This window comes from Schistocerca americana, chromosome 7 (assembly GCF_021461395.2).
Source record: "Schistocerca americana isolate TAMUIC-IGC-003095 chromosome 7, iqSchAmer2.1, whole genome shotgun sequence".
Lineage (NCBI taxonomy): Eukaryota > Metazoa > Arthropoda > Insecta > Orthoptera > Acrididae > Schistocerca > Schistocerca americana.
The window spans coordinates 571,900,667-571,928,236 of NC_060125.1; the positions used below are offsets into that span (position 1 = coordinate 571,900,667).

The following is a 27,570-nucleotide window of genomic DNA, read 5'->3' on the forward strand; positions in this document are numbered from 1 at the left end:
CCAGAGAATGGCACGTCGGCCTATTCTCATTGCTTAGTGCCCTACGCCAAATCGCATAGTTACTTTTCTTGTATAATATCAAAGCAAATTAAAAGCAGCTCCACTAGCTTGTGCGCCGCAGATGGTGCTGCTTTTTTAGATACATGCTTAGTGAGCAACCAAAGTCTTTCTAGGTCGGTGGATTTTGAGTGTCGAATAGCAGAGCAGGATATTTCCTTTTTCATAGCATTAGCTCTGTCAGGATTAGTGAGACTGTTTTGTTGGTGAGTTCATTCTGGAACCTCAAAAAAAAAAAAAAAAAAGGTTCAAATGGCTCTGAGCACTATGGGGCTTAACATCTGTGGTCATCAGTCCCCTAGAACTTAGAACTACTTAAACCTAACTAACCTAAGGACATCACACACATCCACGCCCGAGGCAGGATTCGAACCTGCGACCGTAGAGGTCACGCGGTTCCAGACTGAAGCGCCTAGAACCGCACGGCCACACCGGCCGTCTCTGGAATCTCGTACGACATTCTTAGAGCTAGAGGAATGCCCTCTGAAAAGCCCAACTTACGTTATTTTAGATATCAATAGGGGCAGAAAATATGGTAGCGCTAATCTTAATTGTAACGGCCGTGAAAATGTCATACTCTCCAAAGCCCACCAATAAATCCTTACATTGTAACGGCAGTACTCGTAGTTGCTGTCCCACATTAGGTTACGGTTACCAGTAGTCCGATTAAAATTAACATCACGACACATAAAAACTCATAATAGCTCACGGCGTCCGGTTCTGGTGTTGTCTCACCCATGGCCTTGTCCTGTCAGACCATTTAGTGGTGTGTGATTTATATTTACTTCCTTTTCGCCTTTGCCACTGATCGTTACCTACAGTTGAGTAATAAATCGTTTGTTTATTATGGAACTTTCGTCTGTCTACTAAGGCGTTGTCTCCTAAATGAATTAAAATTGCTTCTCTTCGTAGAAAAGGGTGGTCCTATAAAGAACTGCTACAATTAATGACTTGGTAGGCCCATTTCAGTAGACGGTCGGTAATACTCGATTTCATCTACCGACGATACAGAAACTTGACACGCTTCGGCCCAGAGGGAAAAAAAATGCGTTTTGTCCCACACTGGACTCGGTGCCAGGCTTAAATCTATTCATGTCTACTTGGTACGGCACAGTCATTCTTGTAATAATTAGTGATGCGCTTGACGCTCGTTCACAGGACACAGTATGTCCGATGAAGCGATAAATGAGTGGCTGTTGTTGAACTCAGCTCTTGCTCATTGTATGGAACTGTAAATTGTGTTATGAAGGAAAAAGAATAGTGAAGTACTAACCATTTGTATTCATCTTTCATTTGTCGGAGTTAAACATTATATGTTTATTCCCTCTGCTCGACAAAATTCTCGATATCTCTAGCAACCTGTCACTGGGTTCCTTGGCAGTTGCGAAGATTGCACACTATAGCTGTCGGAAGTTCGTCGTATTTGGCGGCATCTGCAGTGTGTACCAACGTTCGGTCCTCAAAGATTAACACCAATAGTGCTGAAGCGGCGGACTCTGAGTGAACGGTGGCATATTTTGGGCTGAAGGCGGAGTTAACTTCTGATACACGATCCACGAGCACTGAAAGCAGTAAAGGTGTAAAGGCTCTAGCCTGCCATTGACGTCGTAATTTGAGGATAGGTGAGCATCTCTGATGGAAGCCTATAATAGGTACTAACTGCAGTGTTTTTTGCAGTCACCAAATCTTGGCCAAAATATCTCCTCTCTGGCTGCGACGTGTTTTGTCTGTGTTGAGTATATAGTCTACCACAAACACTTCAAGATGTACCTTCGTTAACGTGGTCTGTTGTGTCGTGCTGGGGTGGTTCATACCTCTCCGGTGTTCATGACACAGTGGCGAGAAGTAGCGACGTGAAGCATTAAAAGTGCACCTGGGACTCTGGTCTGCAGATTTAGTTTCCTAGGCCCTCCACCGTGGAGATAATTCCTGATAGCTTGGTTACCCTTGTACTATATAATCTTACGCTGCTTGTAACAGATGAGCCGATCATCGCACGTCTCCTGTCCAGTTTTGTACACCTCGTTCACAGGAAACTAGGTCTTTGAAATACGTATTAAAGACACAGCTCCTCAAAGACACGTGTAAAGTGGATTTTCCATGCGTCATTTTGTTGCAGCACAGTAATTCAATAATAACGTGAGCTGTCGTGAATAAAGTATTCTATGAATCGTGTAGGTTCTCCGACTCCAGAAAACATTAAATTTTAATTTGAGAAGTGTAGCGTTGCTTACATCAAACCTTTTCTTCCTAATTCGTCCTCTATATTGTAACGTCAGTGTCGGTAATTGAGCGGCCAGCTTTGACCTATATGTTGCTCATTGCGAGGGTCTGAGCATGCGCTCTCCTCAATCCAACTGAGGAGGTTCTTCAGTGAAGAGCAGCGGCTGCAATGCCTGCAAGTCTCACAACGGGCGGGACAGCCGTGTGCTGAACCCATGTCCCCCAGTACCACATGGAAATGACGTAACCTGGCATAGGATGACGCAGCAGGCTGCCTCTTCGCGTAGTGTGCTATGCCAGATCGTATAATTACCTTCTTGTACAATGTCAGAACAAATTGAACGCGACCCTCGTAATTAATCAACTTTGCCTGCTTTGGTGCCGTAGAATGAGCTATTTCATTGAATACGTGTTAAACCGGCTACCGGTTCCTTTCTTTATCGCTGGTCTTTGCATGTTAAACATGTGGACATAGTTCTTTCACATTACCGCCTTTATCAGAAATGGTAGGGCAACGTCTTTGGTGGCTTCTTTCTGGAATCTCGTGCGTCATTACGAAAGCTAGTGAAGTGTAAGCTGAGAGGTTCAGGATAGGTTATCTCGTACGTCTCCCGAAGCAGAAAATATGGTAGCGTTAAGTAAAACTGTAGTGGCCGCGAAACTGTCATCTTCTTCGAAAATCACCGGCAAACTCTTATACAATAAAGGCAGGATGCTGTTGCCGACCCACACAAGGAACGATCGCCAATACTCCGAAGAGTGTTCCTTAAATAGCACAGCATATAGAAACTCATGAGACGTCAGTGAGTCAGATTCTGGTAATGTTGCACCTCACGGCCTCGGCTTGTCATAGCGTATAATGATGCATCGCTTTGTCTCTTGTGTTCATTGATCGTTAATGGTGGAAATATGTTGGGTAGTTGCTTGAAGTAATACTTGTTTATAACAGAGCTTGCCTCTGCTTGCTAAGGTCCTTTGCCCTGAACGAGTTTAAATTGCTTCTTTCTGTAAAAGAACTGAGTCCTCTGAGAATTTCTTCAACTAAAGACTTCATAGTCACGTCTTTCTCTATGATCAGCGATAGTACCTTTCTTCTTCGGACGATATAGAAAACTGAAGCCCGTCGGCCCAGAAGAAACTACTCCATTTTGTACGACACTTTACACGGGTAAAGTCTTAAATCTATTCATATCTATTTATCTGATACAGTGCAATGGCTCCTGTAGTGACAAGTGATGTGCTTCGCAACTGGAAGCAGCATGTCAAAGGTAAGTCGTAATTCTGTACTTGTTGATGAATTGGATCCTTGATAATTGAACTGAACTTTTCGAATCAGTTGTACTGAATTTAAATTTGTCGCTGATAAACATTCCTTGTTTATCCCCTCTTCTCGACAGCAATATTTCTCTCTAGCAACTTGTCGCTGGGTTCCTTGTCAGTTGCGAAGATTTGCTTCCTCTTTGTAATAAAGTCTTAAATGTCGTAATGCAGCCTGGGTATTACGTGTGAGGTACGGATGCCAACATTAGGGCAGACGTTCCCAACTATGTGATTTTGTTGTAAGTTCGTACTGATGTCTAGTGGAAGCATTGAAATAACTTATCTGTTATGACTAAGTATTTACAATTACATCTTGTTGCCTCCGTTTGCACGCGTTCCAGATACGTTAGGGGATTGCAGAACGATAGAAATCTCTCCTCTTCAACTCGCAGTAGAATTTAAAACCCATTGTCCTCGATTACTTGTTGCGCATATTCTGATGATTCCTCCTAGATTTCGGCACTCTTCGCCTCCCTTTGGTGCTTAGCAAGTTAGTTCTACCTTAACATATGTCTGTCTACCTGTCCCGTCTTGTGCACGGGGTTTTCCACAGTAATATTCCTTTACTCGCCAACTCTGTAGATAATTTCCATGTTTCTTCTCTTACCAATTCCCTTAAGTTTCAACCTGCATCTAGAACATTACATTTTAAACTCTTCGATTATCTTCTTTTCGGGTTCTCGCAAAGTGTATGATTACTTGCATTCAGTGTTGTCCTCTCGATGTACATTCTCAAAAATTAGTTAAGGATATCTGCTTCTGTATCGGCTTAATCAGGATGTAAAGATACACTACAGATGTTAGGTTTACGAACACAGTTAATTATACGGTACGGAAGGGCAGCTTTCACGTAAGAGGTTTAGACTACCATGGTATATTTGCTCACTTAAGACTATGAACAGAAGCCTCTGAAAGCGTTATCTTGTAGTGCGGCTAGAATTGTTTTGACAAGTGAAGCGTATAATTGAATCATCAAGCAGTATCACGAGCGTAGCATGACCACAGTTACAGACACACCCACAAGCTGCAGACCTGAAAAGATGCCTAGAAAGGATTTAACTTACATATCTAAGTAATGGTCTCAGCATTCTTCGGCAGGAAACTGCCAGTTTTGAGGAAAGGAAAAGCTCTGGGTGGAAACCAAAGACTGCTGTTAACGTAACCTTTCGACGAAAAGTGTGTCCCTTTTCCTCATTAGGTATAAAGGATGAATTTCTTCGCTGCAGCCATTTACCTGAAGAAGACGTCTATATCGCTCCAATGAATAAAAAAGCTGTTCACTTTGCTGTGGCTACCGATGTTTTAAATGTACAAACTTCATTATTTAACAACAGAAGACGGTAAATATTGAGGGTTTTTAAAGGTACAGACAGGCAATCAACACAGAAGGAGCCAACACATCATTCCAGAAGAAAATGAACAATGAAGATTCTGAACGCTACAGGTTGTGGAAACAGCACAAAGGGTGCTCGCTGCTGAGGACTCCGAGACATCGATGGACGGTGGACGATTCGTCGCGATCACCTGAGTATTAAGTACGTAAGTAATGAGACGACATTTTTCTACTCTTTAAGGTAGTGTCTGCTGCTATAAATATTTTTAATTAGCTTCAATTATACGTCGAACCGAAATCGAGTCCAGGAAGCACACCTTTTAAGGTCAGTGGGATAGCAATTGTGCACTCTCCTGCGGAACATGAAAACTGTGGACGGAAGAGTTTGAAACTGAGGAGTTTAGTGTACGAATAGCTATATTAATAGTGCAGTGTCCGAGAGGAGCAGACGCCTGGGTTCGTGTCTCGTTCCGACGCGCACACACACACACACGCAAAAGAAAGATCACGATGTACCACAAAAGAATTCTCCGAATGGCTCTGAAATCGATAGACGTGGTATACATGTAACATACAACTGATAAACGTTTCAGAAAAGTTGAATGATTATTTCAAGAGAGAGCTCCACTTGTGGCCTTTGTGTAAGCGGTTATTCGACTTGGCACTGATCGACAGAATTGTTGGATGTCGTCCTGAGAATTAGCGTGCCAAATTTTGTCCAGTTGGGGGGAGGGGGTTAGACAGTCGAACACTCGAGCTGGTTTGACGGCCCTGTCCATAATGCTCCAAATGCTCTCAACTGGGGAGAGATGCGGCGAACTTTCTGGCCGAGGCAGGGTTTCGCAAGCGCGAAGACCAGCAGCAGAAACTCTCTTCGTGTGTGGGCCGCCATTGTCTTACTGAAATGCAGACCGAGGGTGGTTTGCTATGAAGGGCAACAAAACGGGGCACAGCGTATGGTCGAGGCTCCGGGTACACTGGTTGATAACCAAAGGGTTCACGCCATGTAATGAAATGCCACTCCAAACCATCACTCCAGGTTATCTGGCCCTAGGGCGGGCGACAATCAGGTTGGTATCTCACCTCTCCCTGAGCGTCTCCAGGCACTTCGCTAGTCATCAGGCTTCAGTTCGAAGAGGGATTCATTACTGAAGACGATTCTACTTCAGCTAATGGGATCTCAGACAGGATGATCAGCGAAAACTTGGTTGGAGTCATCCTGGACAGCTGTGGGATACCAACCTAACTCGCCCGTTAAACGACCCGACAACCAGGAATGATGGAGTCCCATTTCGTTTCGTAGCTGGACCCCTTTGGTTGTCATCCGCGGCTCCCTGACAGCACAGCGATACGACGACAGTATTCTACGCCCTGTTTCCTTGTCCTTCATTGCATGTCGTCCTGGGCTTACGTTTCAGCACAACAGAGCCCGCCCACACACAGCGAGTGTGTCTACTGCTTATCTTCGTGCTTGACAAACCCCCATCTCGAGCAATAAGGTCACCGGATTTCTCCCCAATTGAGAATGTTTGGAGCATTATGGGAAGGGCCGTACAGCCAACTATATCAAGCAAAGCTGAGCCAAATAGCTGCTTGGGTAAGGGCCAGAGGTGGACCAACGTGCAAATGACTTAATTAACTCTCTCAAATTGTCAAGATCTCTCTCTTGAATAGATCATCCAATTCTTCCGAAACTGGAATCATTTCCCTATTTATTTGTCTGTATATGTACATCATATCTACCGACATCCGTCGCATTTGAATAATTCCTTTGTGGTGAGTCGTCTTTTTTTGTCTTAAAGTGTAATTTTTATTCCTCGCAACTAGATGATAGTGATGTTTATAGTATTGCTATCCTTCAGTGTGGTATAAGGAAGCAAAAGTAATATGTTGTCAGTTAACAGTTTCAATAATTTGTCTCTTTACAGGTTGTGTCTTCACACTCCGGACTCCGCTCTACGATCTACTGGCGAACAAAACACGCTCGTATGGAGATTCTCAGTGCAACTGAGTGTCTTTGGTTACATGAATGGGTAATTACAACAACTATTTCTGAAAGAAATAGACACCTAAAGCTCTTACCTTTCTAATGAGATTGTAGATTATAAGTAGATGGCAAAATTTAGAACGGTAATTACTTCAACAGTACATCATGTTGCGTCATTTATTATCAGCCATTGTAAACTAATGATTGCCAGAAAGTCTGTTACTGCACTACTGGCCATTAAAATTCCAACGCCACGAAGATGACGTGCTACAGACGCGGAATTTAACCGACAGGAAGAAGATACTGTGATTTGCAAATGATAAGATTTTCAGAGCATTCACACAAAGTTGGCGCCGGTGGCGACACCCACAACGTGCCGACATGAGGAAAGTTTCCAACCGATTTCTCATACACAAACAGCAGGTGACCGGCGTTGCCTGGTGAAACGTCGTTGTGATGCCTCGTTTCTGAATTTGATAAAGGTCGGATTGTAGCCTATCGCGATTGCGGTTTATCGTATCGCGACATTGCTGCTCGCGTTGGTCGAGATCCAATGACTGTTAGCAGAATATGGAATCGGTGGGTTCAGGAGGGTAATACGGAACGTCGTGCTGGATCCCAGTGGCCTCGTATCACTAGCAGTCGAGATGACAGGCATCTTATCCGCATGGCTGTAACGGATCGTGCAGCCCCGTCTCGAAACCTGAGCCAACAGAAGGGGACGTTTGCAAGACAACAGCCATCTGCACGAACAGTTCGACGACGTTTGCAGCAGCATGGACTATCAGCTCGGAGACCATGGCTGCGGTTACCCTTGACGCTGCATCACAGACAGGAGCGCCTGCGATGGTGCACTCAATGACGAACCTGGGTGCACGAATGGCAAATCGTCATTTGTTCGGATGAATCCAGGTTCTGTTTACAGCATCATGATGGTCGCATCCGGGGGTTGGCGACATCCCGGTGAACGCACATTGGAAGCGCGTATTCGTCATCGCCATACTGGCGTATCTCCCGGCATGATGGTATGGGGTGCCATTGGTTACACGTCTCGGTCACCTCTTGTTGGCATTGACGGCACTTTGAACAGCAGACGTTGCATTTCAGATGTGTTACGACCCGTGGCTCTATCCTTCATTCGATCCCTGCGAAACCCTACATTTCAGCAGGAAATTGCACGACAGCATGTCGCAGTTCCTGTACGGGCCTTTCTGGATACAGAAAATGTTCGACTGCTGCCCTGGCCAGCACATTCTCCAGATCCCTCACCAACTGAAAACGTCTGGTCAATGGTGGCCGAGCAACTGGCTTGTCACAATACGCCAGTCACTGCTCTCGATGGACTGTGGTATCGCGTTGAAGCCGCATGCACAGCTGTACCAGTACACGCCATCCAAGCTCTGTTTGCCCAGGCGTATCAAGGTTGTTATGACGGCCAGAGGTGGTTGTTCTGAGTACTGATTTCTCAGGATCTATGCACCCAAATTGCGTGAAAATGCAATCTCATGTCAGTTCTAGTATAATATATTTGTCCAATAAATACCCGTTTGTTATCTAAATTTCTTCTTTGTGTAACAATTTTAATGGCCAGTAGTGTACATGACTGATCAATAAGTGCTTGACTGAGGGAGCAAAGTTCACTTCCAAACTGTATGTATATTGTTTGAGTCTGTAATAATTTATGGAAGCATTGGAAACTTGTATACTTGTGTTTAAGACACTATTTCTCTAATTTTGACACAGTGGTCACTCCACAATATAAAGTCAAAGGCAAAAAAATACACTATCTGATGAAAACTAGCGGAACACTGCTATATAATGCGCGGTTGCGCAGTAAGTGTCGTGGGAGGCAGGCCCGCCATTACAAAAGGAGTGCAGTATCGTATTCTCAGTAGATAAACAGTAACTGCAGAATGGGTCAATGAGAAGAGCTCGATTACTTAGAATGTGGACTAGTGGCTGGATGTGATCTGAGTTACAAATCCGTCAGGGACATTTCAACCCCTCTAAAGCTGCCTAAGTGGACTGTTGGTAGTGTGATTGTGAACAATTTGCAGGTAAGACGGGATCAGGCTGGCCTCACGTGTTGGCGGACAGGGACCGTCGAGCACTGAGGAAGTCTGCTGTAAGAGTCGCATTAAATTAACAGAAGAAAATGCTCTTCAGTTCCAAAGTTGTTTCAGCAGTCGAGCTAGGAAGGTGTGAGTTGAGGGTTACAAGTAACTGACTTCAGTGGTAGAGCAGCTCTGCTTAAAACGGACAATTCTGTAATCAGTACCAACGGACTCTTCAGCTGGTGTAAATAGCGACGCCACGGGGCAGTTTATGACTAGAAACGAGTGATTTGGAGCGCTCCGATGGAAGTGTTTGCGTTTTGCGAAGCCTGGGGGACGTTACATGTCGTCGTTTGCACTGCCACAGGGAATTGCGAGGGAGGTAGTGTTACGTTTATCGTTGTTGGAGTTTTACGCATACGAAAACGCTGGTTGCGGAAGAATATGAACACATTGCACTCGCGTTTAGTATTGCGTGCGTTAGAGGGACGGTTCGAGGACGTAACAGTAGTTTTTACCAGCAAAAAAAAATGCAGCATATCATAAAGAAACAATATGAAAAATGGTTTCCGCACAAGTTTTCAGAAATGGACTGGCCAGCCCCGAGTCAGGAGTCATTGGAACACCTTCCGGATGAATCAGAAAGTCGTGTTTCGGTCCAGATTTCAGCGTCCAACATCACTGCCTTCTTTGGTTTCGGCTCTTATGGAATAATGGGCTCTCGTTATTCGACAGACACTCGGACACAGCACTGAAAGTGTCCCCAGCAGATTTCAAGTCGTCATAAAGGTGAAGGGTGGGCGCAACCTATAACAATGACCACTATTAAGTGTCTGGATACATCAGAGTTAGCCGGCCCAAGTGGCCGTGCGGTTAAAGGCGCTGCAGTCTGGAACCGCAAGACCGTTACGGTCGCAGGTTCGAATCCTGCCTCGGGCATGGATGTTTGTGATGTCCTTAGGTTAGTTAGGTTTAACTAGTTCTAAGTTGTAGGGGACTAATGACCTCAGCAGTTGAGTCCCATAGTGCTCCGAGCCATTTGAACCACATCAGAGCTTGTACGTATATTGGTATTTGGAGGAGAATGTTGCTGACTGAAATTTCGTGAAAATAATTCCCAGGAAGTAATAATGATTTTATTTTAATCACTGCTATGGCAACTTTGCCATAATATTTATGCCAGTTCCTCTTCTATTTCATTATAACACAAAACATATCACCCATTTTTGAACTTACTCGATTTTCTCTATCAATACCATTTTGTAAGGAATACTGAAGCGACAAAGAAACTGGTATAGGCATGCGTATTCAAATGCAGAGATATGTAAACAGGCAGAATACAGCGCTGCTGTCGCCAACGCCCGTACAAGACAAGTATCTGGCGCAGGTGTTAGATTGGTTATTGAAGCTACAATAGTAGGTTATCAAGATTTAAGTGAGTTTGAACGTGGCATTATAGTCGGCGCACGAGCGATGGGAGACACCATCTTCGAAGTGGCGATGAAGTGAGGATTTTCCCGTATGGGTTTTTCACGAGTGCAGCGTGAAAATCAGGAATCCGGTAAACATCAAATGTTCGACATCGCTGCGGCCGGAAAAAGATCCTCCAAGAACGGGGCCAACGACGATTGAAGAGAATCATTCAACGTCACAGAAGTGCAACCCTTCCGAAAATTGCTGCAGATTTCAGTGCTGGGTCATCAACAAGTGTAAGCGTGTAAACCATTCAATGAAATATCATCGATATGGGCATTCGGAGCCGAAAGCTCTCTCATGTACCCTTGATGACTGCACGACACAACGCTTTACGCCTTGCCTGGGCCCGTCAGCACCGACATTGAACTGTTGATGACTGGAAACCTGTTGCCTGTTCGGACGAGTCTGGTTCAAATTGTATCGAGCAGATGGACGTGTATTCTGTCTGATCACCTGCATCCATTAATGTCCATTGTGCATTCCGAGGGATGTGGGCAATTCCAGCAGGACAATGCGACACCCCACACGTCCAGAATTGCTACAGAGTGGAAACAGGAACACTCTTCTGAGTTTATACAGTTCCGCTGGCCACCAGACTCCCCAGATATGAACATTATTGAACATATCCGGGATGCCTTGCAACATGCTGTTCAGAAGAGGTCTCCATTCTTTCGCACTCTTACGGATTTATGAACGGTCCCGCAGGATTTACGTTTTCAGTGCTCCCCTAATTATGATGTGGTGACACGTTGTTCAGGTTTTTCATCACATTGGTGATATTCTTGATAACATTGTGTAGCATACATAATATGACCACATATGATGTTTTACACCACACACGTTTCGTTGACGGTGCGCAAATGAGACGTTATGACTTAACCGTTGCTGGTGCTTGATACAAGAACGTTTACGCTGTTTCTCATGCGACATGAGCCAACAGTTATCAACAATAAGCCTTATTTAAAGACTCAGAATTTCCCAGTGCTTGTCGTATTGTAACGTCCCCTTTGAACAATTATACATGACTGTGCTTAAACTGACACACAATATTTTGTTAGCGCAACGCAATCTGACTTTCAAAATTCCCTACAAAAGAATGGCCCTGACTAACATTAAACTATACCTTTCACAAATCACTTACCTCACAAAAATCTTCGCTGCTCAAGCTACTGCAATACAGCGAGCGCCACTACTGCCAGCTAAATAAAAGATTCAAACTACGGAAGGCACTAACTACTGATAGGGATAGTTAGCAAATGAAAGATATTAATAGAGAACAAACAATGTATTTACCTTGATATCATCATATATAAATATAGCAGTTCATGACAAATTTCAAAACTCCGCCATCTCTCTCCCCACATCCACCACTGCTGGCGGCTCACCTCCAACTGCGCAACGCTACGCGCTGTTCACATCCAGCTGCCGCTGCCCAACACTACAATGGCGAGTATTACAACAATGCAAAGCAGACACAGACTGCCCACAGCACAGCCAGTGATTTTCATACAGAGGTGGCGTTACCAATGAAAAACCTAAACAGCCTACTTACATAGAGAAAACATAAACAGCCTACTTACATAGCCCCCATGCTCCCCACAAAAATTTTTACAAATGGTGTTGGGCACTGGCCAATACAGATTTGACAAAAATTTTTCACAATTACAGTAACAAAGATATAAAATGCACACACTTATTGATACAATGTTGGTCAAAAGCTAAAATTTTCTCACAGTCCATAAAGACAGTCCTCATCATTGGTCACAGTAAAATTGCAGTGTTTTTCTCAAAGTCTGAGCAGTAAAGGAAAATGCACACAGAAGTAGTGGATTTCCATGCAATCTTGAAGAAGTAGTGTTGTCCTTCGAATGGAAAGACAGTGCTGACTCTCGACATGCAGACAGGTAATGGGCCACAACAGAGCAAACCCACAGCAGAGTCAGTCGAAATTTTGAAGAGTATTGGTAGGTAGGTCATCACAGAGCAGACCCACTGTAGTCCTGGTAGAGATTACGGTATTGGTGGGCCACCAGAGGTGCAGACCCACTGCAGTCCTTGTAGAAATAATGGCATGGTGGGTCATCATAGATGCAGACCCACTGTAGTCCTTGGAGAGATAGCCAGCAGCCATCTGTTGTGACTGTGCAGGTGCACAATCACCGTTGAAGAGTCTTGCGGATAATATAGCAAGTCCATAAACCACCACTTGTGCACTCACAAAGTTTTTGAAATTGTCCTTAGAACCAGCAATGCTGTTATCCAGTCCCTTGCTGAGTTATTAACACACGTGCAAACACTAACAGTCCCTACTTCTCACATATTGTCCACATACTATGACCAACAGAAACGTGTGCAGTGAAATGTAACTAACAAGTTAATAATGTCATGAACTGGTGACAATTACAATTTTATAACATAAGAATACAATTACAAAGGTACAAAATACATCATTAAAAACATAATAATACAGATAACATTTGTAGTACAGGCTTTACAAAAGAATAGAAATAAACATATACATCAGTGTTACAAAAATAGTGACATAAGTACATAGATAAAAGATCAGAATAACTTTCGAAACATCAACTTCACACATGAGCATTAACACAAAGTAGAGTAAATAATGTCTAAACATCTTTACAAAGTAAATAACACATTATTAATGCCAATTATATTCGAGGATAACAGTATTCCTCATCATAGTGAATGTAGCTTAATATTAATAGAAGAAAAAATTCTATGAAACTGCACAGAGACAGGAAGAAAACAAATACACAAGGGTACACAAACATATAGTGGGATAACACAAATAGGAAAGGACAGGGTTCGTTTTCAGTGTAACATGTGGTACTGCAGTCCAACCCAAAACTTCATATATCTTTCCTCTTATTTCATCCTTTGTTTCCACCCAAAAAATTCTATCTAAGCATGCTTTCTGTGTTTATATGTTCACACATTTCTTACCTCATTTTTATTTTCCATTATCTTACCTCATCATTTATTTCCAAGAAAATCCTACCTAAACCTGTTTTCTCAATGCATTTCTTCCAATTCATCGCAACTCATTCTCTTAGAGGCTACCCCCTCTTAAGCTAACTTAAATCTACTGAGCTCAGATGCTAAACTAAGGAACGAGGCAATGCAGCAGCACAAAACAATCAACACAAGCAGCAATGACAAAAAATGCAAATTGGCAAAGCTAGCAGCATAAATGAGCAAAAGTCAAATTCAATAACACTATGCCTGGCAAACAGCAGCAACTTATACCTAAACATGACATAGCGCAAGCAAAAAAAAATATTACACTAAACAACAATGCAGATAAGGGAAATGTATATTCACATCTTAATGTCTATGTAATTAAAGTGGTGCACCACAAGAAGTTATTCTACAAAAAGTTACCAATTACTTGAAAAGAAAATTATGAATGCAGTTACTAGTTCCTTCTTATTGTTCTTTCCTTTCCAAGTGCTCCTTTTTTAAAGAATGTGGATCATAAAATAATTATTTAATAGATCTGTTGACAGAAAGTGTTCACATTAGCAAATGCATTTTATTTTATTAAAGCAATGCTGCAACACAGCTGGAAAACAGATGTCAAATGAAATAAGCAACTATGAAAAGCAAAGCATAAAAATATCATTCAGTAGTCATGTGACATTTCGTAAGTCAGTAGCTCTCAACTCTCATAGAAAGACACTTGTCATAATCAGGTGTGCAGATGTACGAATATTTCCCATCAATTCATTAGGCATTTCAGTAAATATCATAAACTACGAGCTCCACATTATACTTTCAACAAGGAAATGTCAATACCGAGGCTAATGGCCTTCCCTTTTTTTTTTTTTTTGTACTTCCGGAAAGGCTAATGGCTTTTTTTTTTTCGGGCGGCTGTCGCCCAGGTGGGTGCCCGCGACGCATTATGTGCAGGTGGTCACTTAACTTTCTTACGGAAATATTTACGACACCAGCTTCCGCTACGGTAACAGTCTCACATAAAAATATTTCACAGGTCAAGAATTAGCGTTGCAAATCTGTAGAAACAAAATCCTATAAATATAAGTGTCCAAAAAAAAATATTCGTCAGCATTGTGATACAGTCACACATTTCATAACTCTTAAAGTACGTTTCTTGGTTTCCAACATCCTTTTCATAAATCAGAGTCCCTAAACACTACTCATTATTCCTTACCTCATTATACATATACATATTCGTCGACACTTCTTCAATATTTCATCGTGAGAAATACGTAGCATAATAAACATTCCTCAACAACATAATACACATCGTCGTCGTAATAATAACATCATAACACCTCAGTCAAATCTCAAAATCGTCGTAACTTCCTCCAATAATTTCTGAGCCTAAAAAAATTCTCTGCTCATTTCAATAGTGTCATCTACCTCAAACGTACTTTAAAATCATGCTCCCTTACGAAATACGTCATTCAAAGCTCTCATAGTATCACAATGATTCCGAAAAATATGAGCGTTTCTCAAAGTACAGACAAAATACAGTTTCATAAGTGTGAAGTTACCCAACTGTGTATTGCGTAAACATGTGTCACTGATGTAGTAAAAAGAATGTTTGTTTCTCTGTCAAATAATCAGATAGCTGTGTAATTCTGTGTTAGAGAAATATGGTACCGATGTGTAAAGTTGTATAAGCAAATACCATATTAGCTAGGGTTCCTTGTGGTTGCCACACACATGGTACACAAAGTAGGCGTGTACCCCCCTGAGGATTAATGTAATTATACCCTCAGGTGTTACAGATTACACCAATGGAATGAAATATATCACGGAAGACTTTCTTTGTAATTCAAAAATCTTTAAAAATAAATGTTTTAAGTATAAAATTGATCACTGAAATGCGTGTCCTGTAGCGCTAAATGTGCATCTTGTTGTAAGATAATCTCTGTGGAAGTGTCGTAGTTATTTTCCTCCGAAAGCTAAGTTCTGCAGAAGCCAATGTACTTACCTCATGATAAACAAAAGTGAAATGCTTTGCGTATAGATATCGTAGTTATTATGCTTATTGGCGTGATGAAGAAAGTACTGTACAGTAACGTATCGTTGTGCCACGAAAAAGGCTGTCTCATTGTTGCTATACCACAAAAGTTACTACTAAAACATGTTTTTCTTTCCAGAAGAATTCAGAAAACTGTGCAGATATAAAACAGATACACCGCAAAAGCAACATTGTAAATTGTCACTCATTAGTAGCGTCGTGATAAAAATCGTGTAGCTGTCACATAAACTAATTATTGTCTCATCTGGTATCTCACAGAAAGTACTTTAAATCCGGAATGTATTTTCAAGTAAACCAAAATGTTGCATTAAAATCTCATTAGCAGTACTGGTAAATGTTCTAATCGTGCAACTAACAAGCAAGAATGTACACACACAATTACACTGTGTCGTCTGTTCGCAATAACAATGCATTCGTAATTTCTGTTTAAATAATTTCTCTTGGTTCTTGGCTGGATATTTAACTTCAAACATTGTTGCATGGTAACAGATTCTAAGTCTGACAAAGCATATTAGTAATGTGAAGCGAAAAATTTTATGACAAAGACTAAGTTAAAAAGCAGATTATCTTTCAATAAACGGTTTTACATGTGAAATGTGGTGTAAACCTTTACTCTTCCTAGTACGCAGAGTTTCAACTTCAACGCAATTATCATGTGGTATACGTCGGATTCTGTAAGGTCCATTGTAAGCTAGAAAGAATTTGTGACTCAAGTGTTTCTTCTTATGTGACAATGAATGAGCTTTAATGAGAACCTTCTGACCAATATACAATTTCTTTGCATTTGCTTTACCGTGTAGTTTTCTCCTTTTGTCTGCTGCAGATTTTATATTTTTAAGAGCCAAATCAATTATGTCTTTGTGTCGAAGTTTACGTGTATTTGGGAAAGGTACAAGCTCTCTGATTCTGTTCGGTGGTTCTTCATTCTTTAGTACAAGAGTCGGTGGTAAAGCAGTGGAATCATGAGGCATTTCATTCAGCACATTTTGAAATAAGTGTAAATATCTGTCCCAATGCTGATGCTTTCTGTGACAATAAAGTCTGCAAAGCTTATTGATTTCTTTCATAATCCGTTCAGACGGGTTACAATGTGGTGAGTACAATGAAATAAAAACAGGTTTGATTTTATGGTTGCGAAGCATGCGTGACCAAACAGCAGATCTGAATTGCGGTCCGTTATCTGAAATGACTTTGCTAACGTGTCCAACTTCACGTAAGAAATTTTTAACAAAGGCGTTGGATACAGACCGTCCAGTGGCTTTACGTAACGGTGTGAAAGAAACAAATTTTGAAGTAAGTTCAACAGCGACTAGAACGTACGAAAATCCATTAGATGTTCTGACAAGCGGTCCCAAGAGGTCAACAGCCGCAAATTCTTTTAATTTAGAAGGAATAATAGGAAACAACGGAGCACGATGTGAGACAGTGGATGGTTTCGCCTTTTGACAAAGTTTACAAATAGACAAGACTCTTCGAATTCGCTTTTCCATATTGTTAAAATAACAAGTCGTTCGAAGAATATGATAACATTTTCGTGGGCCAAAATGTGCGTAGCTGAAGTGAATGTACCAAATGAGCTTATTAACAAAATCGTCAGGAATGCAAAGTACCCATAGCTTGTCATCAACAGTGCAGCGTTTGAACAGTATGTTGTTTCTAACCAGATAATAATGCCGAATCTGTGTGTGTGTCTTTTCATGCCATTTGCTCTTGATGTCTTTCCAAATCGGATCTTTATCTTGTTCATGAGCAATGTCCTTTAAAGATGTGGTGATGAAGTTTTCAAAGGCGACTTTCTGAATGTAAAGAATACTGAAATTTTTCTCGAGGTTGCCTTCTGTGGTACTTTTCTCAAGCCCAGCCGGTGCGCGTGACAGTGCGTCCGCAACAATGTTCTCCTTGCCGGGAATGTAGACTATTGTGAAGCGGAATTCTTGCAGAAACAATGCCCAACGTTTTAACCTGTCATGATTTAATTTTGAAGACATAAGAAATTGTAATGCACGATGATCACTGTATACTTTTACGTGCTTACCAGAAAGAAAGAAACGGAATTTGTTAAATGCCCAAACGATAGCTAAAGCTTCTAATTCAGTAACGGAATAATTTTTTTCAGATTTGGTTAGCACTCGGCTAGCAAAAGCAATGGTTTTCTGAATGGTAGTGTCATTTTCTATGGCTTCTTGAAATAAATGGGCACCAAGACCGACTTTAGAAGAATCCGTGCTAAGGCAGAAATCTTGTGACAGATCTGGATGAGCTAAGATTGGCGCGTGAAGTAACGCTTCTTTCAAAGAATTGAATTCCAATTGTGCTTGTTCGTCCCAGTTCCAAATAGTATTTTTTCCAGTGAGAGAACAAAGTTTTGGTGTAACAAGAATTTGCATATTCAGAAAACGACGGTAAAAATTTACGAGACCTAGAAAACTGCGGACTTGTCTTTTTGTGGATGGAACTGGAATGGCTCTGATTGCTTCTAACTTTTCAGGATCCGGCTGAATGCCTTCAGAAGAAATAATATGTCCCAAAAACTTCACCTTTGTCCTACCGAATTCAGACTTTTCCAAGTTAACTGTAATTCCAGATTCTGCAAAAATACGTAACAAACTGTTGAGGATGCGATTATGTAGTTCCCATGAAGCTTCTGCTATTAGAATATCGTCCACATATAAGGTGATGTGACGTTTTAAGAATTCAGGTAATATCGAATTTAGCCCGCGAATGAATGCTGCTGAAGAAATGTTCAAACCAAAGGGAAGTTTCCGAAACTGATAACAAACGCCGAAACAAAGGAAAGCTGTGTATTTTCTACATTCTGGATGAAGTTCGATCTGATAAAAGCTGGATCTGAGATCAATGGAAGACAACACTTTTACACCATTAAAATTTTGAAGAAGTTCTTCTAACGTTTGCGGCCTGTCTGTTTCAGGAATAATGATCGTATTGATTTGTCTCGAATCTAAGACAAGCCTGATCGATCCATTTTTCTTCTCAACAACATGTAATGGATTGTTGTATGAGCTTACTGCAGGCTCAATAATGCCCTCATCGAGCATAGATTGTATTTCTGTTCTAACACGGTCCCTATAATGTGCTGGAATTACATATGGTCTAACACAAAATTTAGTATGCTCACGAACACGAAATTGGTATTGAAATCCCTTGATTGTTCCTGTTTTATGAGTAAAAACTGTGGAATGTGCTTGTAAAATCTCAAAAAGGTCCTGCCTATCAGTGTCATTACAATTCTCAATTGTTTGAATTTTATTCTGAATTAACTTATTAGTGTCAAATGCGCCGTCGATATCATCCCTGTCAGTACTTGCAGAGTGATTGTTAGTGTCTAGTTCCGTAGAAAATTCCGAACTGTTGTCTAACAGAACGTAAAGCCGATTAATTTCCTCATCATGGTTTGAGAGCCAATCTTCAAATTTCAAAGCTATTGACTTACCTTCTTTTTCTAAAGTTATTTCAGCATCGTGAAAGTTTAAGATTGCTTTGTATTCATTCAAAAAGTCTACTCCCAGTATAATTTCCGTCGACAATAATGGAACAATAAGGAAGTTCGTAGAGAAGCTGTGGCTTTGACAAAAGAATTCTAGGTTGGTTTGTTGGCGTACCTCTACACTTTTTCCAAAGATTGCACCCTGTAATTTAATCTTACGTAACGGAAGTGTGGGGCAATCGTTCGATTTGTTGCATTTACTAAAGGCTGTTTCACTGATTACTGAAATGGGACTGCCAGAGTCAAGTACTGCCGTAAATTTTACGTCATTTACTGTAATGCAAATCACAGGATATGCAACGTTGTTATGTTTTACGTTGTGTTCTTGGAGTAAGATGTCCCTAATATCTTCCATTTTTACGTAATTACTAGCTACGGCAGCTGCGTCGTTAGTGTCATAAGAACGTTTTGTGGCTGCCAGCGGTGTGAGTCATTGCCTATTGTCTCTTTGTTGGCGCGCGTCGTTATTGGGGTTTGGAGACCTAACTTCTACAAATTCACCGTGACGAGAGGGCCCTGCTCTGTTTGAATCCCGCCAGTTCTGATGCAATTCAGGTCTGTCGTTACGATCATATCGCCTGTCGTCATGTCGGTAGATTCCATAGTTTCTTTCTTGTCGGTCACATGGTGGAGAATTTCTCCCTGAATCGTAACTGCGCGCTGGTCCGTTGCGTCTAAAGTTATTCTGTCTCCCTTGATAGTATTTATTTTGGTTCCCATATTGTCTGTTTCTCTTATTATCTCTGTGATAGTCATTACTACGGAGAGGTGATCTTTCCCTGTAGTTATTACTACTCTGCCAACGGTTGTCATACGGGTGGTGTCTGTTTTGGTCACGATTTGTGTTGTGAGAATAGCCTTGTCGTGTCAAGTTATTACTTCTTTCATCGCGGAATTGCGACGGATGTGACCTGTAATTGTTGTGTTCCTGGTTTCGCGTTCCGCGATTGTCAGTGTCAATTTCTAATTCTTGTAAGAGTCCCTGAAATGCTTCAATGTCGTCTTTGCAACGTCCTGCCAAAATAATATGTCGTAAATGTTCAGGCAGTTTGATTAAGCAAATGCGGATGAGTTCTGAGGGGCTGTATGGGTTTGAAAGATACTGATTCTTATGCAACATGTCTTCAAAATATTTCATAAGACTGGAAAATTCAGATTGTTCGAAACGTTTCATCATTATGATGCTATGTTTTACACGGTCTTGTGTGGCTTGAGACCAATATGCTGAGAGGAAGGCATGGTAAAACTCTCCTTCACTGTGGCAATCGTGAATTACCGATCGCATTCTTACAGCTGGTTCATTCTCCAAGTAGCCACACATAAATTCTAATCTGTGTTCCAACGACCAGTTGGGAGGAAAACAATGCGAGAATTGATGGAGCCATGCTTGTGGATGAATGTCGTTGCCAGAATTCTTAAATGTTTTGAATTTACGGGTAGTAATGAACAGCTTATAGTCAAAATCATCATGTCGGCGAGTCGCATATCGGTCATTGTTAGGTCGTGTCGGCCGTTCCCTCTCAAAATTCGGTGCACATTCCCAATTTCTTTCATAACTTCCGAAATGCCCTGTGTTATTATTTTGCGTCTTTTCCGTATTTCTAAGTCCCTCTTCCCGTGTTGGAGCGCGAGTGTCCTCTGAAATACGTAATTCTTGTATTAACTGTGTCAGCTGATCTTGTACTTCCCGGATTTCTCTTTGGTGTTGCGTATTAATCTGATTCTGATTTTGTTTGAATTTCCTTATTTGTTCATACTCTTCTGTGTCAGTGAAGGCTACGGGTCTTGTGTCATTCAGATCATCATCTACCTTTGTAGATAAGTTAGTGACCTGATCCGAAAGTTCGGCTACTTTCTCCGATAGTGTACTTATTTCTTCAGTGTGTTTTTCTGAACCAAGTTTCAGAGTATCTACTGTGTCCTTAAAGTTTTCCTGAGTTTTTTTAAGTTGCGTAACCGAATCGGTAGATGCAACTGAGTCAAATTTAGCTTGCAAGGTCTCATGATTTTCATGAACAATAATTTGCAGTTCTTTTATGGCTGCTTCGTGATTCTGTAATGCATTTTCATGCCGCGAAAAAATAGGTTGAAAATGCTCACAAATTTGTGTTTTTACGTCGTTACAGACTTTTTGACATTTCGATTCGATTTTATGTAACTCAGTAGTTAAATCTTCACGTGTTTGTTCAAGTGTTTGTTCCAATGAGTCTAACTTTTCAAGCTTTTGCTGTGTTTGTCTCTGATTTTGTTCCATTTGTTGCATTAATTGCAACAATAATGTATTAGTGTCTGGAATCTGTTTCTCTACGCTTTTCGGCAGTGCATTTGCACCGACAACATTCACATTTTGACAAGCTGAAAATGTGTCTTGACTTATTTGAGAAAACGGTGATGACCCAAAACCTGAATCTACAGTATTTGCGAAATTGTGTCCTGTCATTTCGGATTCCTGAGGCGAGCTGTTGCCGACCGATCGATCGATAATGCGTCCCTCTTCACTAATTGTTTCACTGTCCACGCCATTGTTTGCAGCCCGCTCCATTTCCCTATTCACAATTACCAAATTACTACTTTGAACATCAGTTAATTCATTACTCGGTGGCGCTAACACACTGCTTTCATTTTCACTGTCATTTCTCAGTTTACTTTGGAGCCTAGTATTACGTTTTTCACACGCCATAATTGTCACAATATTTCACACGACAACGCAGAAAAGCACAATTTGAAGATCAAAAATAAGAGAACACATTAACATAGCACTGAAAATAATATCTAGTTAATTGCAGCTGCGAAATACTTGGTGCAAATCTACATGCATGCCACAACTGTTTTACTGTACAACAATGAAAAACTACAACTACAAAGGAAATTCTCTCTACAATTACGCGCTAGCAATAAACAAAAGCTACACTAAATACACAAACTACAAGAAAAATCAGAAGATTCCAGTGAGGTATCCTAGGCTAAGGGTCGACATATGAAACGTCCCCTTTGAACAATTTATATACGACTGTGCTTAAACTGACACACAATATTTTGTTAGCGCAACGCAATCTGACTTTCAAAATTCCCTACAAAAGAATGGCCCTGACTAACATTAAACTATACCTTTCACAAATCACTTACCTCACAAAAATCTTCGCTGCTCAAGCTACTGCAATACAGCGAGCGCCACTACTGCCAGCTAAATAAAAGATTCAAACTACGGAAGGCACTAACTACTGATAGGGATAGTTAGCAAATGAAAGATATTAATAGAGAACAAACAATGTATTTACCTTGATATCATCATATATAAATATAGCAGTTCATGACAAATTTCAAAACTCCGCCATCTCTCTCCCCACATCCACCACTGCTGGCGGCTCACCTCCAACTGCGCAACGCTACGCGCTGTTCACATCCAGCTGCCGCTGCCCAACACTACAATGGCGAGTATTACAACAATGCAAAGCAGACACAGACTGCCCACAGCACAGCCAGTGATTTTCATACAGAGGTGGCGTTACCAATGAAAAACCTAAACAGCCTACTTACATAGAGAAAACATAAACAGCCTACTTACAGTATGTCTGTCAGAAATTCTGTTTTCAGTTTGTTCTCATGGTTTCCTACTTAGATGCAAATGTATAGATATTAACGAAAAGATAACTAAGAGATGTGCAACGAGCAGCAAATGTTATTTGGAACATACTGTTTACTTCTGAAGATGGAACGCTGGTACTCAAGTATGATCCCAGACTTACTTGTCATATACTGATTTCGTTGATATATTTCGTGAGGTGTGGCATTCAAATCCAGCATCCTGTTTTAGGCTTGTTGGAATTGTTTTTTATGTAATTTTTGCCAGCAACTTAGAAGCATGAGCTGTGAAGCTGCTTCTGCAACAGCTCTCACATTAATGGACCCTTGCTACCTTCGCCATTTTGGGAATTATATTCTTCGGAAAGTTATATATATCTTCATACGTTGTAAAAAATAATTTGAATAATCGTTTCGATGTTACTAGAACCTTTGACTTTAGATATTCCGTATTGATGTTATCTATTCCTTCTGCCTTACTGTATCTTCAAAACAACCATTCTTAAAACTCTAGGCCCTATATCCTGTAGTTTCACTAGCATGAACAAGATGAGCCTATACTGAAATTTCGTTTTTCCGTAATTGAGAGAGAATAACAGCTTACATTGTTTGTTTACCCTGCAGAACACACGGTGCAAAAATAAAACTCGATAATAAGGACACAGTAGGAGACGTCGAGTAGGACAAAATTTGCCAGACAAATACAGCTCGAAACTGTACTCTGTTTTTGTGACATATTTTTCACTTGTTTCATTATAATACCTGAAGCTACGCTAGCAAATTATGTTATAAGGACTGTTAGATGTTCACTATGACTAAACCTCGCCATTAGTCACCGTTTTTTCTAGTGGAGGTGAGAGAAGCGTGTTCTTTCTGCGCGACGAAAATTCTTACCGACGAAGCAGGTCAGTTAAAGCAAGAGAACAATATCCAGAAAATAAATCATCTGTTATGACATTATGAAGCAAACCAGTTTCGAGTGATTCGTGCCACCCTCACGTCAAAGCAGTCTGCTGCCCCTCACCTATGGTCCCACCGGATCCAGACAGGTGCTTCCACGAATATGCAAGAGAGGAAGGAAGACTACGGCTTGATGTTCACTCGATGACGAGTCCTTCAAAAACGATACACGGGCTCACTGTAGAAGAATGGGGCAGATATTTGTCGAATATGACTCCATTGTCTTAACAGGTCCGCCATCTAGGCTGGTTTCCCTTCGGAATTACGAGATAGTCATACACATAGATCTGGTAGGTACTCTTATGGAAACCATAACAGACATGAGTGTGGAAAGATTGTAACTTATTGTGTTGTCCATACTCTTGTCAAAATTGTTGGGCAGCTTATCTTAAAGTATCTGTGAGTAACTGGTTCATCCATTATTAGCCAGTGATTAAATCTGCCACGACGACTTGAATCATAGATACACAATTTTGGATATGTGTCCATTTCACTTTCACACTGCTTGACAATTGCTAAGGAACAAATGACACTTGCTAAGGAAATACAGGGGTCGGGAAGTGTTAACTGCACAGAACCCTGAGCAAGTACACATTCGACAGTTCATGCAGTACGGTATTTGACGAAAGTTGTTGTGGAAGCGATTAGTGCGACATGCAGTATGGTACGGCAACATGTCTGGAAGACATCATTTGAATGCTTACGATCGTAGACGAGGAGTAGGGCCGTCGAAGTCGGTCATAGTGTTACTTCAGTGGCCACAGTAATGGGTGTGTCATCTCGCGATTAAATGAGGCCGCTGAAGGTGGAAATGCTATGCCAAAACATGCTGGTTGTCGTAAACGGACGAACCACCACACCACAACAGGATCGATACGTAATCCTAATGGCGAAATGAAACAGACAGTCTGGAACCACGCGACCGCTACGGTCGCGGGTTTGAATCCTGCCTCGGGCATGGATGTGTGTGATGTCCTTAGGTTAGTTAGGTTTAAGTAGTTCTGACTTCTAGGGGACTGATGAAATCAGATCTTATGTCCCATAGTGCTCAGAGCCATTTTTTTGGAACAGACATTTCAATCCAAGGCAGATCACTACAGAGCTTGCAGCGGTTAACGGTGCACGTGTCTCTGCCAGAACCATTTCTTGGCGCTTACATAAGGCTGGTTTGCATGCACGAAAGCCTGTTAAATGCATCGCATTCGATCCTCGTCATCGTCGAGAAAGATTTCGTTGATGTAAGGAGCATGTCGGTCGGGGACCAGAGAGATATTCTCCAAAGAATCCCGCTTCACCATGGCTAGTGATTCAGGCCACCAGTTAGTGTGGAGCGACAAGGGAACACTTTACACAACACAGATTGTTAAGTCATCGGTAATGAGCCAGTTGCTATGGTGTAGGCAGGCATTATACACAATGACCGAACATCGCTGCACATCCTTGCGCGAAGTACTGTTTCAGGACAGCGGAATTGCAGGGAGATTATTATGGATCACGTCCTTCTGTTTATGGGTGCAGTAGGTGCCGGATTTCTGTTTATGGACAACAATGACCGTTTACACAGGATCACTGAGGTGTCGGACGCACCAGGAGGTGAAGATACTGAACGTGTGGAGTGTCCTGTGTACTTACCCTGTAGGCCATGCCTGAGATGTTCTTGGCAGACGAGTTTCTCAATGAACACACTCGCCCAGAGCCGTGCAACAACTGAACACCATCTTGAGAGAGGAGTGGAGCAGTATCCCCTAAGGACTCCTCTACAGTTTGGTAGCCAGCATGATTAACAGAGGTAAAATGTGATTTAGTGTCGAAGGAGGTTCAAATGGCTCTGAGCACTATGGGACTTAACTTCTAAGGTCATCAGTCCCCTAGAACTTAGAACTACTTAAACCTAACTACCCTAAGGACATCACACACATCCATGGCCGAGGCAGGATTCGAACCTGCGACCGTAGCGGTCGCGCGGTTCCGGACTGTAGCGCCTAGAACCGCTAGGCCACCCCGGCCGGCTCGAAGGAGGAAATGTCCCTATTGACAGTCAGACATTGACCTTTATGTTGGCAGTATGACCTGTATCAGAAACGAACGCTATTTATGTCTTCCATTCTGCTACTCCACATGGTCTAATTGATCCGTTTTTCGTTATAAATGTATCACTGCACCTGTATTATGTATGTACAGCGTGTCACATCGTCCATCACTACCGCGATTAATCCTGATCGGCACTGTCTCTGTTTCTTACTAACTGTCAAGCAATGCAATATATGTAAACTGAGACTCAAGCTTTTATTTCAGCACTTCTGACATGAATTTTGTAGAACTGAATCCCAACATTTGCTTGTTTTGCACAGTGTCTAATCTTTTTTCTACTTTTATTAATTGATCAATACCAGGAAATAACTTTAAGGACTAATTTTACCTACAGTGCGTCGTGACTTTACTATAGTTTTATTACATACTAAGAAAAGGATATTAACATGCATGCTCTCATGTATGATTTTTACCGCCCATTAAGTTTCAGGCGGACTTTCACAACCAGTTAAGGAGAATGAGGGGCAGCCATCGACGCAATTCTGAAAATGGTTGCTGTAATACTGGCGGCGTCGCATCAGTACGGTAGGCAACGTAGTCCCCTCTGCAGTGGACTAGTTCGCTACATGCTGTAACAGATCGCAGCGTTTCCTCCAGGAGACACCATGCCGGAGTGAGCAACATTCCTTCAACGCCGTGCATTCGACCGGTAGAGTCCTCGCGACGGACATCGGTCGAATGTGCAGCTACGTAACTGCTGACTCAACGAGCTGCGTCAGCAGCCATGCAGCCGATGATCTACGAGCCGTCAGCTAGTCCTGGTGCTTTCGAGCTTCGAACTGGATCCGCCAAGGCGAGGCCACACGCTGGTTGCCATCTCCTTGCACCCCAGCCGCTCTACGATGCTCCCGGGTTCAGGTGGGGCGCCGGTAGTTCCTGCTAGCCTCCTAGGGCCATGTGGAGTTCGCACTAGCCCAGCCACCAACTGAGCTGAAACATGGTATCCGTCACCAAGGGCGCCGTCGACCCAGCCGCTATAACGCTGTCAACAGCATTCCTCTGACTCAGCGTACGTCACTCGCTGCCCGCTAGCTACAGTCGGAGTAAACATTCCCGACTCCAAGCTCGCCACGGTACTGCAGATCCCATCACACAGCTTCCCGTACAAGCCACTCTGGAGCCGGAAGTGGCCAACACTGCTACTTCGCGTGTTCTCTAACAGTGTATTCGTAGGTAGAGCCCAGACTTTTACGTAATCCAAACAAACAAATAAAGTACGTATCTATGATATGAAAATGAGTGAAATTTGTAAGAAAATATGTAATATGATGAAAATGTTTTATGTAATATTTAACATAAAAGTTATTTTTGTTGAAATAAAATTCTGAAATACACCATAGCCTACTACATTCTATTAATATGCACTTAAACATATCATAAACACGACAAGTACATTAAAAAGGTTTACATTACTTTGTTTTTTATTATTTGTACTGTGCTAATATAACAAAATTACTTACGGCCACATTAACTTACAAAAGTGTCCATCCCCACTGACATTACTAAATTGCCTTATCCTACATTTTTTTTCGAAGCACATTGAACAACGATGTGCCTATCCCAATTTTCACCGGTGAGAAATAACGTTTCTTTTTTTCAGCAGGAAAATCATCTTTCCATGTAGCAGGACGTTGACTGCGCAAATTATGGTAGCTGAATTATTTCTGTAGGGATACTCCCTTCACCGTATTATCCTTCTCCTCTCGCTCCGTTAGAGCTTGCAAAAATTTAACTGGACATAGGAGATGCTCCAGTGAATAACTTCAGGAAGGGACATGGGGTCGGAGTAGTCAGCAGAAGGATGGAGCCCATCCCGTTCCAATCCAGTGACCAGGAAATTATTTAACAGTACTGCTCCATCTTATGTGGTTTATGCCCCCTGTATAGCACTGAGTAATGAATGGGTCTGTCGTTGACTGCCTGCCACGGTGGCCGAGCAGTTCTAGGCGC

At 41.8% G+C, this 27,570-nt stretch overlaps 1 long non-coding RNA gene across 2 annotated transcripts; it reads left to right on the plus strand.

The window, feature by feature from the left end:
• Positions 1 to 3,817: 3,817 nt before the first annotated feature.
• On the plus strand, positions 3,818 to 26,762 carry LOC124622397. Of its 2 annotated transcripts, none has more exons than XR_006980629.1 (3): positions 3,818 to 5,139; positions 6,862 to 6,966; positions 26,045 to 26,762. It is a non-coding gene; the product is annotated as an uncharacterized LOC124622397 (long non-coding RNA). The 2 variants fall into 2 exon arrangements; XR_006980630.1 differs by having other exon boundaries at positions 3,818 to 5,135.
• The last annotated feature ends 808 nt before the right edge of the window (positions 26,763 to 27,570 follow it).